The sequence below is a fragment of the Staurois parvus genome, unplaced genomic scaffold (genome assembly GCF_062004578.1).
Source record: "Staurois parvus isolate SC_StPar_1 unplaced genomic scaffold, SC_StPar_1.0 ptg000746l, whole genome shotgun sequence".
In the NCBI taxonomy this organism is placed as follows: Eukaryota; Metazoa; Chordata; class Amphibia; order Anura; family Ranidae; genus Staurois; species Staurois parvus.
Window position 1 is genome coordinate 2,092,577 of NW_028318542.1, and position 17,729 is coordinate 2,110,305.

The 17,729-nt window shown below is 43.7% G+C and overlaps 1 pseudogene across 1 annotated transcript in view; it reads left to right on the plus strand.

Annotated features, from left to right (window-relative positions):
* Positions 1 to 1,118: 1,118 nt before the first annotated feature.
* Positions 1,119 to 17,729, plus strand: part of LOC149445106 (cytochrome P450 2C8-like) — a 40,282-nt pseudogene continuing 23,671 nt past the window's right edge. The window contains exons 1-4 of the transcript XR_016306447.1: positions 1,119 to 1,207; positions 5,767 to 5,973; positions 11,859 to 12,021; positions 13,329 to 13,478. The product of XR_016306447.1 is annotated as a cytochrome P450 2C8-like (transcript). The remainder of the gene's footprint in view (positions 1,208 to 5,766; positions 5,974 to 11,858; positions 12,022 to 13,328; positions 13,479 to 17,729) is intronic.

Below are 17,729 nucleotides of genomic sequence, written 5' to 3' on the forward strand. Positions count from 1 at the left end.
TGGGTAACATTTAGCAGTTAAGTTGAGATAATTTATGAGGGCGTGTTTAGGGGCGGAATTAGAGGCGGAGCAGGGTAAGGGTTGGGTGTGACAACTGATGGTGAGTAACTCTTAAGGCTTGGCTAGACTCGGGACTTGAAAGTTTGAGTCCTGCCTTATCATACTTTCCAGGACAACCCCTATTATATTTGTATGTCAGTTTGTTCATACAGTAGGTAACACTGCATCAATGGAGGCTTCCCACGAGACCACTGGGGGGGGGGGGGAGAGGTCCAATTGCGCAGTATCTCCTTTTTTGCGTAGTACAATAAGTAAGAAAGGAGCAATCTAGTATAGCGAGGCCTTTGCTCATTGTCCTGTATATCCAAAGATGCCAGCTTGGGAGAGTGAGAGGGACAGCTATAGATGGGCATTGATACAGATGAACACCTCTGTCCAGAATTGCCCCACTCTAGGGCAGGCCCAGAACTGAAAATATGAGTGACAGTGGGGACAGTCAGCGGATCTCTGTACCGCCTCTGATGTTTGTAATAGTTTGGATTTTTTAATAGTTAATGGGGTCCAATCGATGATCGTTTTTGTAGTAAAGAAGAAAAAAATAAGGAGAAGAATGAAATATTTTTCTCAAATGAACAAATTCCTAACAGTGCATGTGGTTTTCCTTGAGGAAATGCCATTCATTCCAAAGTCAAATGTTAAGCGCAAACGCCATTAGTCACGTCTCTATTGGCATTATAGAACATACTGATGAGATTTTACATACAAATGTTCATCCAAAAATCTGCTTGTGTATGGCCAGTGTAAAATACCGCAGTGAAAGGGATGTATTCCTGTTCTGGTACCCCTGGCAGTGGCCCCTAGCAATGAATACTGACATTCTATCCCTAGGTTGATGAGAAAGGTTTTATTACTTTGTGCTGGAGCCATCCACACCCAGTGTACAGAACTTCCATGTATTTATACTAACAGATGATAGGAGTGAAATACTAGCAATTATCTCTGAAGGGTGTCAGTGATCCTGCATATTATTCACAAAGTTTCATCATGTACTCTGAACTGTAAGCCGGCAATATCATGTGTACTGGAGAGGGAGGGGCCCATGAAAACCCAAACAGACCATTACACAGAGTGGGAGGTTATGTAATACATTGCAAAAGACAATGCAGACTATCAGGAAATATTTAACAAAAACAAGCAAGCAGACAAGGTGAGTACCCAAAAAACAAAAGATGGAGAGCTATTGCGTTGTGATAATATTTACACGCACATCAGTGTGAATGGCACCCCGGCACCCCTTGCCGACATATGTTTTACAACATATTGAATTGCAGTGAGCTGCCAGAAATGGTAAATGCACCTCTTCTGGGTACATTTTGGTGCTTTAGGTAGTTCATGTGCTACCTAAATATGGGTGTAAGGCCCCATGTACACGGGACACTTCTGAACAATGGAAACTGACTGCTGGAAAACGTAGGTTAAAAAAAGTCTATTTAGCCACGTTTGCATAATGCGTTTATGCATGCTTATGTGCGTTTGCATTTAGAAGCATTTTTTAAAGATAAGCACAGGAGAACCTCCCAAATGCCCAGAATGCACTGAAAAGTGGTAAATTATTAACTATTTCAGACTGTTTCAGAGAGATGCAGAGAGTAGAAGCAGAGACAGCAGTATGTGTTGAGATTAGTTTAGGTGTGAGGTACTCATTAACATTTTTTGTTTCCAAGATGGGAAAGGTGTCTGGTGGGGGGAGTAAGTAAGGTCACCTGGCAGGGGGTCTGCATGAGGAAACTGAGGTGTGAATGGTCATTAACATATCTTTTGTTTCCAAGGGTGGGAGAGGTCTGAGGTGTGAATTGGTCATTGCAATGTGTGACAAGCTTACTAGGAACATCCTGTTTTCAGTGTTTTGTTCATCTGAGTACCTTGAAAATGCTTTTCATGCATTTTTCATGATGAAAAAAGGCTCTGGACAGCATCGGGAACTGGAAGAGTTATTTTCAGATGCAAACACTTATAAATGCAATTTGCCGCATTTACAAGCATTTTGCATTTGAAACGCTGATAAAATCGACTGCTGAATGCAAGTTTTTTGCGTTCAAAAAAATGACTGTAAACTCAAATGCCTGTAAACGAAGATGTGTACATGGACACATAGGAAAACATTAGGGTGAGTTCAGGGGCTGCTGAAAAAAATGTTGAACAGCTCCTAAACGTGAGTTTATCAGCTGCAGTGTATAAAAATATCAGCGAGCGCTTATAATGGTAAAAGCAGCTGTACACCAAGGAAACCATAAACCTTCAGATAAAATATGCAAAAAAATCAAATGATAAAATAAATGCAGACAATTCTGTAAAATGTCCAAAAAGGAAAACGAATGTACTTTAAGAGGTGTATATATATATATATATATATAAATTATAAATTACGATCCAATCCAACCAGAAGTGGGAGCAAGTACCTGTCAAATCCAGGTACCTGCTCTCCCCCCCCAAAAAAGTGCCAAAAGAAGGGGGGGGGGGTGGAGGCAAAAAGCAAAAGGAAGTCACGCCCCTCTATGTCTCGTATTTTTAATGAACAAGAAAAAGTTGCCAAAGGCACACAAAATATATTTTTAAAAAATCATTGCATTTTATTTGAAAAAAGATGTGTAAAAACATTCAAAAGATCAATATACAAAACACATAAAGCTCATAATGTATATATAAATAGAAGAATATACATATCTGCATGATCAGTATGTTACATGAAGCAAGCTCTCTGCACAAGATCTCAATGCATTTCATGAAGCAGCGTTCTTTAGGAGATAGCAAAGCTTGTAGATATACCATATGGAATGGTGTCTAAAGACAGACCAGGTCGTTAGTAAAAACAAAAACAAAAACAAAAAAAAACAAGAAACTTACCACAAAGTAAATTTATGTCATAAGCTGGTATAAATCAGATAAGGGGCTGAAAGTCTGGCCAAGAAGATGGATGGTGACTAGAGGACACCACCCAGCAATGACCGTCCTGGCCAGAAGCTGTGAGGATGAATGGATCATCCCACTTGGGGACTACAACAGGAGGTGGAGATAGAAAGTGTCAGATGATAGGCCAGGACAGCCATTGCTGGGTGGTTGTCCTTTAGTCGCCATCCGCCTTCTTGGTTGGACTTTCAGCCCTTACATCAACTTTTGACATAGATTGACTTTGTGGTAAGTTTTTTTGTTTTTTTTTTGTTTGTTTAGTTTTGTTTTTTTTTTACTAATGACTTGGTCTCTCTTTAGACACCATTCCATATGATATATCTACAAGCTTTGCGGTTGCCTGAAGAAGTGTATGCTGCTTCACGAACGTGTAGAGATCTTGTGCAGAGAGCTTGTTTCATGTAACACATTGATCATGCAGATCATGTATATTCTTTTATTTGTATATACATTATGAGCTTTACATGTTTTGTATATTGGCATTGTGAATGTTTTTAACATGTCTTTTTTCTAATAAAATGTGATTTTTTATTTAAATATATGTATCACTACCCTCTTAGAAGTTGCAAGAAATTTGGGGTCTCTCTATAGTCCTGCACAGCCAGGCGACATGCATTTCCACATAAACTTGCATCCAGAGTCAAAGATCAGCTTTGGTTTTGTTATTTTATTTAGGGGATTTGAACTGGGATAGGATTAGGGGTGTATAGGATGCTCAAGGGAACTGGTGAACTGAGGACAACTTTCTGGAACTATTTACAAGCCTCCACTGCACCACAGTCTCTGTTGGACAGCTAGTCAGTGTCTCCTAATGTAACACCTCAGACCCTAGATGAACGTTTCTTTGTTCACCCAGAAATCTGGAAATATCCCTAAACAGGGGATATGGTGACTGTCACTTTAAGAAATGGACAGTCCCGGGCAGGTGGCAAATCTGGTTTCCTATCAGAGTGTTCCTTCTCCTATCCGCCCAGGGGGTGCAGGGGTACTCACTCAGATCTTCTCCTGTACCAATGATGGGTTGATGGCTGCTACCAGGCCTTCTAGCTGGGCTGCTTCTTCCCTGCTGTACAGGTGTTCCTTGCTCTAGGGGCCAGTGAAGCTCCAAGCTTTCCCCCTTTCCAGCTCCACTGCCTGTAGGTGAGCCCTTCTCTCCATCTGGGCCTCCTACCAGGCTCCTGCCTTCAGCCTCACATCTTCCTCTCTGTCTTCCACCCAAGCTCTCCCTGCAGCTGAGCAGGCACAGAAACTCTTAAAGGTTGTCCCAGCCCCTTTCCAAGCCTCCTGTGGGGATTAGCCAGGATCCTTCAAGAGTTCAGGCCAGTCACTACTCAGATCTGCCCACTGCTTATAGACCTTTCTCCAAAGATCTAGAGCAGGGGGAAATTCAAGAGTGCTGGTCTGCAGAGCCTCTCACCTCCTGACCCAAATATGACTGTCAGGCTCCCACTCAGCCCTCCTAACAATCAAGACTCTGCTCCCCCTAGCTAACTTAGAGGGTGTTACATATAGTTTATAATATGAAGTTCTCCTGCGCTTATTTGGATAATCCCTATCTCTAAGCTGCTGGCACTAGATACCTCAACCCCAAGGTGTATGTGACTCCAAAATAAATATATATAATAAATAATTCCCTCCAAACAGTGTAAGTGTTTTTAAACTTTCTCCTCTCCTCCCAGGCAGTAAATCAAGTTTCAGCATGTGAACAGAAACAAAAGCAAACATCCCATAGTGTAAAACCATACAAAAAACTTTAATGATGGGGAGAAATTATAAGAATAAAACTCACAAGCAAAGTGCCCGTAACCTGGCACTCAGTGTATTCAGCCTTGCTGCCTGTGAATAGGAACCAAGATGGCCGTCACGTCCCAGCGTGCATTCCAAAGCGTGGAAATGACGTCAGCGGAAGTTGCGTCATCAAACCTCAACCGGTTTCGATTAATTGATCAATAGTTTTTTTATGGTTTTACACTATGGGATGTTTGCTTTTGTTTCTGTTCACATGCTGAAACTTGGATTACAGCCTGGGAGGAGAGGAGAAAGTTCAAAAAGACTCTTTTGAAACTACACTGTTATTTATATCCACGCTGGTCATCATCCAGATTGCATGATTCCCAGGAATGAATATTGGTGCCATTCTTACCATCACGCATGGGGCTAGTCCCTAACCAGGCGCTTAAGACCAACCTAGAGATAGGTGGTTACTCATGTATTGTCAAATTTAATGCACTTAATTTTGAGCGGTCCACATGGTATTTTGTTTGTTTTTGTGTTATTGGTTCACAAATTACCAGCGTATATTTATCAAAGTTGCATGAATATCTATTCTTAAGCGCAACAGCACTATATCCTATTTAGAAGATATTTATAAACACCTCACTCAGTCACCTATCTGGTCCAGCTGGAATTTTTTTCTCTAAAGGGTTTGCTTTATATGTGCTAAATAAATATGTAGGTTGCCATTACCCACACCCTTCTAGAATTACTTGTTTGTTATAATGATTTTCTGATTTCAAAACCTTACGTCAATGACCTAGAGCCTGTCGGCAGCCAGGGAGCACACAACTTCTGGACTTCGACTTAACAGTGACTCAGAAAGGAATGAAGCCAGAGGAGAAACTTGACAGCAAGGCAGGTATTATTTTCAGAAGGATATCAAGAATGTCTTACTGATGTTTCCTAGACATTTGATTGTATTGCTAAGATACTGGGACTGGTAACTTTTTGGTTGCTAAGAACTGCTGTGAAAAGTAGATGGCCAGTGTTTAATCCCCTTTATAACTTTGTTGTGCATTTCAGTGTCAGTGACTCCCTGTTTCAGGGGCAATGGAGTTTGGGGGAGTTGGGACACTCATCTTGGCTGTCTGCATCGCCTTCCTCATATTGCTCCTCATGTGGATTAATAACAGCAAATGGAAGGACCTGCCTCCGGGGCCCACTCCTCTTCCACTCCTTGGGAACATTCTACAGGTTAATGTCAAGGAGCTGCCTCAGTCACTCTTAAAGGTAAGAACAACTTTACTTTTACGTGAACCAATATTTTGCTCCTACAGGATATAGTGATGGGCTCACCTAAAGTGTTACTAAACCCACAACAGTAAAATCAGTCTGAATATGCAGGAAAGCATGCTTGTTATACTCACTGTGGAACCTAAGGGGTTAAAACACTGTTTGATCCTGACTTCTCTAATCCTCCCCTTCTTTCAGCGTCCCCCTCTTATCTCCTGATAAGACATATTGTGTGGAGTTACTCTGCACATGCTCAGTTTGGTGTTGTGACGGACAGCAGAAATATTCTTTTTTTTTTTTGTGTTGTCTGAAGTTCCTGTGCCTCGCAGGGGGGAGGGGAAATGGGATGCATCTCAGCATAGAACAAAGACAGCATGGCTCTGTGTGGCTGGGAAAACAAGTCCAGGCCACTTCTTAGCAGGAAGATGGGGGGTGGGGACAATTGCAGGGCCATGTGGTCTCTGGTTGAATGGGAGAGCTAGAGAGGGAGGAAGCCAGTCAGTCACTCTGTTAATACCCTGGGTCAGGACTATCTGCTGTAGACCCCACGATACTCTGCCCAATACTCTGGGGCCCGGATTACCCGCTGTTGCTGTGTGCTAGAACTACCCGCTGTTGCTGTGTGCTAGAACTGCCCGCTGTTGCTGTGTGCTAGAAATGCCCGCTGTTGCTGTGTGTTAGAACTGCCCGCTGTTGCTGTGTGCTAGAACTGCCCGCTGTTGCTGTGTGCTAGAAATGCCCGCTGTTGCTGTGTGCTAGAACTGCCCGCTGTTGCTGTGTGCTAGAACTGCCCGCTCTTGCTGTGTGCTAGAACTGCCCGCTCTTGCTGTGTGCTAGAACTGCCCGCTGTTGCTGTGTGCTAGAACTACCCGCTGTTGCTGTGTGCTAGAACTACCCGCTGTTGCTGTGTGCTAGAACTACCCGCTGTTGCTGTGTACTGAGCAGGGTCGCCCCTGCTGCCGTCCGCTGTGAGCCAGGACACCCCTGCTGGAGCAGTGAGTGTATGCACCCTTGTTTTATTCCCCTGGACTGTTCTTGAACTCTGTTCCCCCTCTGCTACCTACGTGGATTACAACTCGTTAGAGACTCTAACTTGCCCCTTGAGGACGGATTACAATTATTTTGAGCCCTCTCCTTGCTATTTCCACACTGGGCACTGTCCCACTCCCTGCAATCCCCCCATTGAGTGACTGTCATTTGTCTTAATAAAGCTTTGCGTTTTTGCCATCCGCCTTGTGTGTTCTGTCCTGCCTACCCTCCGTCACAGGTGTGTATTAGTAGCAAGTTTTTTTTTTTCCTTGGGAGAATGTATGTGATCAGCACAGGGCCAATCAGCCCTGTCCAGACAGAGGTCAGGGGTTCTGCATCCTCCTAGGGCAGAAAGAAAACTCATCCTACAAGCTTTAACCAGTGCTCTTCTGGACACTGATAGAAGTCACAAGACTGCTCTACCTGTTGATGAGAAAAGGTATTTAGCAGTTTATATTTACTAAAATAATTGTATTTCCATGTTGTGTGTACTGTGGAAGACCAGATATAGTGAATGTAGGGTTCTGGGTTTAGTAACACTTTAACTGTCTGCTGAACCCCTTTCACTTATCTACTGCTTATATTCACCTTCCCATATCTCTCCCAAAGCTCCATTCACCCATTGATGCAAAGAAAAATATCCAGCAATTTTGGGTATGGAGGAGCATGTGTCTCTTCCCTCGTCCTCCTGGTTTTAGATGTCTGAGGAACCAATGATCAAGGCTAATCACTGTCAGATGGTGGTGGGGACTGAGTTCTTAGACCTGTGTAAGCTCCAACTAGATCATTTTGGATATTACATAGGACTTTTTCTCTTCACAGTGATGGTCAATCAGAGTAGGAGGAGGGAAGAAAAGTAAGTGTAAGTAGCAAGGAACCTTTTAATTGAGTAAAGCTGTTGCTTTGATCTGCATGGACAAAGCACAGGCTCATGGTAAAAATCAATCTTTCAGTAACTTTGCAAGTCTGCATCAATAGATTCCTTACATGTCACAATATAGAGCAACAGTGTAATTTAAAAAGACAGCTCTATTTTTTTTCATAAAATCAGTCTTTGCAGTCTAGTCAAGTGAAGTTGCTGCAGGCAATAGGAAGCATTTCCTCCGTCTTCTCTCCCCCGTTGATCAGACTGTAATATTGTAATTTTGTAACAAGTCACAAGATGAGAGTCTTCAGCTAGGGGTAGATCTATGTCAGACATTTGTGAATGCAGCCAAGGACTGAACAGATACCAGGATATACATGACCATGCCATCTCTGAGCCAACATCTTATTCCATGAAGTACAAGCTGACCCTAAATGATGCCTGACCAAAGATGGTGCACTCCTTCTGGAGAAAAAAAAAGCAGATGAAGGCATTGTCAGGGTAATACTCTGAATGCTGCAGAAGGTAATAAATACTTGGGCAGGGGCGGACTGACAACTCAGGGGGCCCCCGGGCAATAGGGGATCATGAGACCCCTGTGTCCTCTCCCACACCCAAAAAAGCCTATGAAAAAGGTACTGGGGCATTTCATGGGGCCCCCTACTGACCCCGGGCCCTCGGGCAGTGCCCGAGTACTCGAATGGTCAGTCCGCCCCTGTACTTGGGTGTTCCATATAAACATTACTTAGCAAACATAAAGCCTTCCCATCAGGTAAATCAAATGCAGGCCATAGACGGGTCATTTATCGCCTGAATTTTCGTCCGCATGAAAAATCGGCCGATAATCACATCGTTAGTGGGGCCAGCCTGTCTGCCATTTTTCACAGATCTCCTCATTTATTTTTATTGGTCATGCTGGAAAATCCGCAAAAAAAGGCTGTTTTTCACGGACATGGGTGGCAGCATTGGCAACGGGGCCAACCGTTTTTTCGTTTATCGCCCGAAAATTCAGGCGATAAACAGCCCGTCTATGGCCTGCCAAATTGCCCAGAAGAAAATCTCTGGTTGCTCACAGTTAACACCTTATTGTTCTCCTGAGTGAAGACCACAATCTGGACTGTCTGCTGGGCAGATATACATTTAGGCTCCATGCACACTAGTATTTTTTTAAACTAAAAAAATGCTGGTAAAAACGCTGGATACAAATCTCTCCTAATAGTGTTTTTAGTAGCACTCAGAAGCGTTTAGGAGCATTAGCGTTTTATTAGCATTTTTACAATACATGTAGAGTAAAAGAAAAGCTAGAAAAAAGCTGTTAGGAGCATTTTAGTAGCATTTTCCAGGGTTTAGGAGTGTTTGTTAGTTATTTTCGGCTGGAAAAACGCTTCATAAAATTCTACAAAAACATTTTTTTTTCTGTCCCTAGACGTTGAAGCTCACAAAATGCTAATAGCCTAAAGTGGTGTGTATGGACACATAGGATAGCACTATTTAGCTTCTAAGAGCAGAAAAAATGCTAATAACAGTTTCTAGGAGCTTAAAAAAACACAAGAGTGCATGGAGCCAAGTTTGCAATTTTATCAGGTTATCTGGGAGAAATAACTGTTGCAAGTGGGTATATTATTTACTATCTATGGCTATGAGAAGCAGACAATTCAACCACAGATATCCTATTAAGATATGCAATTTCCTTGATAAACTCATTTTTTAAGGAAAGTTTAATGATTTGGGGTCAATTTTATCTTGAAATAGAAGGATAGGAATAAAAAAATCATACTTGCGTAGGTAGATGGAGTTTTAGTTTGTCCCCGCCGCCTCTAAGACTGAGAACTGAGTGATCAAAGACCCCTGATTGCTAGGTTCTCAGCCTTCAGTGAGCAGAGAGCAAGTGACTGTCAGTCTCCGGCTCTCTGCTCTGCCCCTCCAGCACTCATTGAAGCACTGGGCTGTGGAGAAGGAGGGAGCGTCTGGCAAAGGTTCTCAGCGGCATGCTAAGCCAGGTTCCAGTCCAGGCATCTGGGTGGATCCTAACTTTAAAGTCGGGATCTTTCCTGCACTGAGGCTGGCTGAATGATGTCAACTGACCGCTGGCTTTAACCCACTGTCAGCTGAAAGCAGGTCACAGGAGTACAGAATGAACTGCACTCCTGTGATCCACAGGAGAAATCCAGCCAAATAGCTTTGCCTATACTCCTCCTTTAAAACATTTTTAATGTTTACATTTGTTAATCCCTAAACAGCTGTCAATGACAGTCACAGGTCTCAGACTATCGAGCAGAAGTAGATCAGTGTGATTCCTCGATCATGCAATCACCACAACAGCCAATGCTGGTGATCACATGCATGATGTACGTTTTGCTTAAAAACAAACCTCACAACAATTTAAAGTCTAAGTTTAGCCTAAATTAAAATAGAAAAAATGGCACATAGGACGTGCAGTAACTTATAGTTAGTATGATATGCTAGTATGACCTGATTCTTCATGTTTTAGGCAAAATATGTCCTACCTGAATATACTGATGTTTTACCAGCTCAGCCCGCATCTTTATTTATACAACACATACAAACTTCTACAGAATGCAGTTACTCTGTCACAACAAAAAAAAGTCAAATAGCAGCTATACCTAAAATGAAGAGAGTAACTACTTACCTTGTTCTCTACCTATTCCACTGAAGACTACACCCATGATGAGAAATTGCCACCAGACATTTCTTCTGAATTCAGTAGTTTCTTGGTGTATTGATCTCCTGGGTCCCCCATTGCTTTTGGTGGCTCCTCTTGGCCATCTCTATGTCATTTTGCTACTATGTCCTGTAGTGACAGAGGACTGCTCAGTGTTGCTGGGGACTCCTGTAGGTGTCAGTATCAGAAGAAACTTTGTGTCAGGAGAGTCATGCCAATACGCAGAATGGTGCATCTGTGCAAGTATCCATGCTCAGTCAGAGGTTGGCTCGCACCAGGGGTGGACTGACCATTTGGAAACTCGGTACACGTAGTAAACTAATAAAATATATGAACACAAATTAATTTGTTGTTTTTGTTATAATTTATTTTAGATTTATTGAAATTCGTTCCTAATGTGATTTAGAGATTCGGATATATCTGAATCTTCAAATAACCAAAATTTTGCCTTTATTTTGACTTGTAACAAACCAAATTGTACATGTCTAACTGTTACCAGCAGGGGTGGACTGACCATTTGGAAACTCGGGCACTGCCCGAGGGCCCGGGCTCAGTAGGGGCCCCATGAGATGCCCCTGGTACCTTTTTCATAGGCTTTTTTGAGCTGGGGCAAGGACACAGGGGCCCCATGATCCTCTATTGCCCGGGGCCCCATGAGTTGTCAGTCCGCCCCTGGCTCGCACTATTAAATAAGGCACAGCTAGTAGCCACACATGTGTGCAAAGATGTGCACATTATGCCTGTTGCTAATGTTGGTGCCAGATGAGCTATTTGAACTGGTCTGTGGTATTACCTGAATGTATGATCTGTGACTTCATGCTGGACTACCAGCTACCAACCTGGCTCGCCTGACTTGTTCTTGCTGTCCACCTGTACTGACTTCAGCTTTCATCTGTACTATGCCTCTGCTTGCTCTCTTTGTTCCTGACCTGCTCCTCCATTACCAACTTCAGGCTGAACCTCAACCTCACTTCTACTATCACTGTTGTACCTAATTTGGCCTCCAGTTGTTAAGCTTGCTTGACTTCACACCAGTCCTGAGTTCAATTTAAAACAATTAAAAAGTACTAATGTAATTTAGTACGTCCTAAAGTTATTCACAAGTTTTACCAATGTATGCTGATGATGCTATATTTTGTGTGCATCTAGACTTTGATGAGCTCTAGTCATGAAAGGCTTGAACTTTTCTTACTTATATAGAATCATTGCCTTCAGGTGTCTTATCTCTGATTGAATCTTTGCACTGAGTGAGCCATCTACACAATGATATAACGTACAATTTTTCTTCTGCTGATTTTGCCATAGCTTGCAAAGATCCATGGAGATGTATTCACTGTCCATCTAGGGAACAGGAGAGTGATTGTCCTACATGGATACGATGCTGTGAAGGAGGCTCTAGTAGACAATGCAGATGTCTTCAGTGATAGAGGAAGAGTGCCTGCAGCTGAATTTGCTTTCAAGGGCTATGGTAGGTATCAATCTCCTATGTTACAAAGCTGATGACATCATAAAAGTTATAAAGATAGATTTTTACACACACATATATATATATATATATATATATACACACTATATTGCCAAAAGTATTGGGCCGCCTGCCTTTACACGCACATGAACCTTAATGGCATCCCAGTCTTAGTCTGTAGGGTTCAGTATTGATTCGGCCCACCCTCTGCAACTATAACAGCTTTAACTCTTCTGGGAAGGCTGTCCACAAGGTTTAGGAGTCTGTCTATGGGAATGTTTAACCATTCTTCCAGAAGCGCATTTGTGAGGTCAGGCACTGATATCAGATGAGAAGGCCTGGCTCGCAGTCTCCGCTCTAATTCATCCCAAAGGTGTTCTATCAGGTTGAGGTCAGGACTCTGTGCAGGTCAGTCAAGTTCCTCCACCCCAAACTCGCCCATCCATGTCTTTATGGACCTTGTTTTGTGTACTGGTGCGCAGTCATGTTGCAACAGGAAGGGGCCATCCTCAAATTGTTCCCAAAAAAGTTGGGAACATGAAATTGTCCAAAATGTCTTGGTATGCTGACACCTTAAGAATTCCCTTCACTGGAGCAAAGGTGCCAAGCCCAACCCCTGAAAAACAGCCCCACACCATAATCCCCCCTCCACCAAACTTTACACTAGGCACAATGCAGGCAGGCAAGCACCATTCTCCTGGCAACTGCCAAACCCAGACATGTCCATCAGATTGCCAGACAATCATGATTTGTCACTTCAGAGAACACGTCTCCACTGCTCTAGAGTCCAGTGGCGGCATGCTTTGCACCACTGCATCAGACATTTTGCATTGTACTTGGTGATGTAAGGCTTGAATACAGCTGCTCAGCCATGGAAACCCATTCCATGAAGCTCTCTACGCACTGTTGCTGTGCTGACCTGAAGGCCACATGAAGTTTGGAGGTCTTTAGCTTTTGATTCTGCAGATAGTTGGTGACTTCTGCGCACTGTGCGCTTCAGCATATGCTGCCCTTGCTCTGTCATATTGGAATATTTAGTAGCAAGGAAATTTCACAGATGGACTTATTGCACAGGGGGCAACCTAACACGGGACCACGCTTGAATTCACTGAGCTCTTGTGAGCAACCCATTCTTTCACAAGTGTTTGTAGAAGTAGTCTGCATGCCTAGGTGATTGATTTTATACACCTGTGGCCATGGAGGTGATTGAAACACCTGAAACCAATGATTTGGAGGGCTGTCCCAATACTTTTGGCAGTATAGTGTACATAGTTCAGGAATTCTTAAATGATGTGTGATTCCCTTCCCAGGAATATTTCTGAGTAACGGGGAACGGTGGAAACAGCTACGGCGCTTCTCTCTCACCACGCTAAGGAATTTTGGGATGGGGAAGAGAAGTATTGAAGAACGGATTCTGGAAGAGTCTCAATGTCTTGGAGTGGAGTTTAGAAAAAAAGCAGGTAGGCTTAAATATAGACTTTCTTTTAGAAAGCATAAACAGCCCAAGTAGAGAAGCCTGTACCCTGCCAGCATACTGCAAAGATGGTGTGAAATCAGTGGTATCAGTCAGAGCAAAAACTCTCCAATCAGAAAAGCTTGTGCTCTCTGATTGGAGGACTCTAGATATGACTCAGCAGGCTTCTGCAGAGAGATCACTGTTTCAACACAAAGAGCACGGGTCCACCTCTGTACCACTGATGGCTTATGTGGTAATGCATATGGAGTGAGGGGATCCCTGCTGTGTTTACACCTTGAGATTGGCAGGAATCGGGGAACTGAGCGCTGCTGTGTTGTGTTTTTATCTTAGTGGGTTAGCTGGTTGTAGCTTAAAACTTTTTTTTCAGGCTTTATCAGTCTTTTATCCTGAAGGTGATTTGGGTGCTGATGTTTGAGTATCACGTATAGAAGTCAGAAGCAGATATAGAATGTGTCTTTAGCTTGAAATAAACTTTAAGATCACCCTACAATTGGATGACACCCATGCTATGTGAGTTATTCTTCCTACAGTGGCAAGTGACATCCACCAAACTGAATATCAGCTTCCAAATGTAACATTTATCCTTGCTTAGCTTTTAATCCTTATCCAGCTAATTTATAGTGATATTCAACCCTGTTTTCAATACTTTCAGTAGGTGACTTAATCACTGAGTATGCAGCTTTTTTTATCTTTTAATCCTTGCTTATGTTCAAGTTTAAGCTGGTGCCATAATCAGTGCCCCAGATTTCCTTGCTCTTTTTTCTTGCAGCATCCTAAGGAGTCAACCTTAGTGATTGTAAAGACTTAAATATATTTTTTCAAATAAAAAACATGTTATACTTACCTGCTTTGTGTAATGGAATTTCACAGAGTGGCCCCGAACCTCCTTTTCTGGGGTCCTTTGCTGAAGCTCTAGGCTTGTCCACTTCTTTGGGGGTGCATGTGCAGGTTCGCTCCTGAACCAAGCTGGGTGAGTCCATAGACACACACAGCATGGCTAGACCCCAACCCTTATTGCCTGCTCACAGGATTTGATTGACAACAACAGAAGCAAATGGCTCTGCTGCCTCAGCAAAGCCTGTGAGAGTAGGGAAAGAGGAGAGAGTCACTACAGATGGGCACACTGCTGGTCAAGTGAGGACTCAGGTAAGTATTTAGGGGGGTGAGGGAGTGATGCAAATACTGGGACATTTTTTGTCTGTACCACTACCCCTTAGGAGTCGTTCGGTTATTTTTGGGTTCCCTGTCATTCTGGACTCCTCTCTGAAAGCCCAACCCCTGCTGACAGCACAAGATTCCTTTAACCAGAGTAAATAAACACCAAGAAGTAAACTCACACACAGATTAGAGTAAACCGATATGAGCTTTATATTAAACTTCAATATAAACTTGGTTGAACGGTACAAACTTGTATTGACTCTTGGAATGGCAATAATTACTCTTACCAACTCTAAGCAAATACGTAACACATATAGCAGAAGTTCAACAGTCCTGTTTTTCAGAAATTAACCCAATGCCTCTGACCTGAGGTAATGGCAACCCCAGTGAGCAATAAGAACTAGCAACAATGGAACTAGCTCACTTTGGGCCCTTGGAGTCTGATGGCAAGGTTTACAGCTGAGGTAAAAGAGCTCTTTGACCAGAGTAGTCAATGTCCCTTAAGGTGCAGTGAGGTCTTTTATGTGTGCTTGCTGGGGCCCAGTTGGTGTACAAGTAGGCAGGGATGTAGGTGATAGTTCCTGACAGGATTGATACAAAGAAGTAGAAGAAAGAGCAATGACTTTCCCTTTTTGTGACACTTGACTTGCTTGTTGTCTCCTTTAATGCGCTGGGAAAAGAGCAGCTTTTAGGCAAATAAAGTGTTAAACTGGCAAACGGGCTTGTTGGCAAAAAGGGCAACTCCACACTAGGATGCGGGGACCAATGGCAGTGGTGGTAGAGGTTCCTTTAGGAGGATAGACCAATAGTTCAGGGAGCACTGATTTGATCAGGCCTGCAGGAGGCATGCACTGCAGTCAGCTTGGATGATTTAACTGTACTGCAAATGTGTTCAACAGTAGCGACTATGGAAACTCGGCCACAACACGTGTTAACTGAATGCAATGTCCACAACTGTGTGCAGGTAAATTAGCAGGTATGAGGTGAGGAGAATGTCAGTGTTAAAAAAAGATTAATAAATGTTGTGCTCCCAATCTGAGTGAAAATATACAAAATATATATAAATCAGCTCAATAAATCCCTAAAACATAATCTAAATAATAATCCCCCAAAAAATCTTAATGATCAAATCCAAAAACAATGTGATCAAATAAATATATAGTGACGCACCGAAAGGCTAAAGTTACCTGATCCTTCGATCCTTCGGAAAATAGAGCTCCCCCATTTCCGGCGGTGGACTGTTCCTGCCATCCTCATGTCCAGAGTTGGTCTATGCACAATACTGCTAGTGTGTGGGTGAGCAGGAGTGGCAGGGATCGGTCCTGTGCTTGGAGAATTGATAGTGTCAGGGATCTCGGGTTTCTCCGCGGCACACAGGTCTGCGCATGCGCGGAAGTCCAATGCGAACAAACATACGGGCACTAGGACATAGGCGTCCGCGGGAACAATCGCGGGCACACATGCGCACTCGCGCACACGCATGCGCACTCGCGCACACGAGCGAGCCTGGCACCAATGACAGCGCAGGACGCACTATTTAACTCTTGCATGCTCAAGTTGCCGTATGGTCTTGTTCCTGTTTGTCCCTGTTATCCTGTTTTCCTGTGAGAGTATCCTGTTGCCGACCCAGCCTGACCCTGATTGCTGTTGACCGTCTCCTGCCCTGACCCCTGGCTCGTCCGACTATTCTTCTGCCTGTTCCTGATTATCTGACCTCCTGCTGTTGAACCTGGCCTGTGACCTGACCATTCTCTGCCTGCTGCTCTGTACTGTTCCGCCTCCATTGTTACTGACCCGGCCTGTCTGACTTCGCTTCTGCTTCATGGTGTGTTCCGTCAATCTATCCTGCTCCGATCCATCCTTGCTGCCTCGGCCTGCTCTGCCTCTTCACATCAGGCTCTCATCCTGCTACATGCCACTGGCGGTTCCCTCTACTACAGCTGGGTGTACCCAGGGGCTGCGACCGGGTCTCAGTCTGCTCCAAGTCCATCCCCACCATCAGGGGCTCTGGTGAACAAGCAGATTGGGGCTTAGACTCCGCACCCTGGGGAAATCCGGTTTGTGGAGCTCTAGAGTTACTGTCAGTAGGTACATGACAGGTAGATTAGGTAAGTATATCTCCGCTTCCCTCACCCCTAGACAAAACACGAGCAGTTAACCCATGCAGCACGGGCACAGCCCAATACATGGGGGAAAAAATCCTGAATTTCTTCTTTAACCTCTTGGTGCCAGCCGCACGCAAATGTGCGGCCTCCCGACGTCTGGGCCTTGATGCCGAGCGGCTGCACATTTGCGTGCAATTAAGACTTGAGGTGATTGTAGCCGTATTAGTGCACTTGCGACAAAAACAATTAAGTACTGACGTGATACTTTTTTATTTGCACTAACATACAATTTTAAGGACAAGCTTTTGGGGTATTTCCCCTTCTTCAAGGTCTAGGCAGTACTACTTTACAAAGTTTTAGCAGAATGTTAAAAACATTTCTTTTAACATTCTGCTAAAACTTTGTGAAGTAGTACTGTCTGAACCTTGAAGAAGGGGACATACCCCGAAAGCTTTTCCTCAAAACTGTATGTTAGTGCAAATAAAAAAAGTATCACGTCAGTACTCAATTGTTTCCATGCAATGAAGAAAAACATATGTGCTGAGAGCACACACCCTGCACGCTCCCAGCACACATGTCCAGTACTCGCGGAAAGGTCCTGATCTCCTCTTTCGATTGGGACCTTTCCCGATCATGTGACCGCAGTGACAGCGAATCACGGCGGTCACTTAACCCTAAAACCCCGCCTCCCGGCTTCTGAAACCCTTTAAGGGCTGGGAGGCGCCGGCTCCAAGGGGTTAATGTAGGGAATGCATTAGGGTAAAAAAATGACTTGGCTTTACAGTACAACCATTTTAATGGATGGCAAAGCACTCCCTTGCTCCTCCTTCCTCATCCCCGCTTTCTTCTCCAAGCTAGCAGACCTACTATAGTTTGCACTGTCAACTGTTCCTTTCTGCAAAGACTGGAAGTTCAGGGAAGCACCACCAAGAGAGCAGAAGTCAGCAGTGTTGAAAAGTTGAAAACTGCAA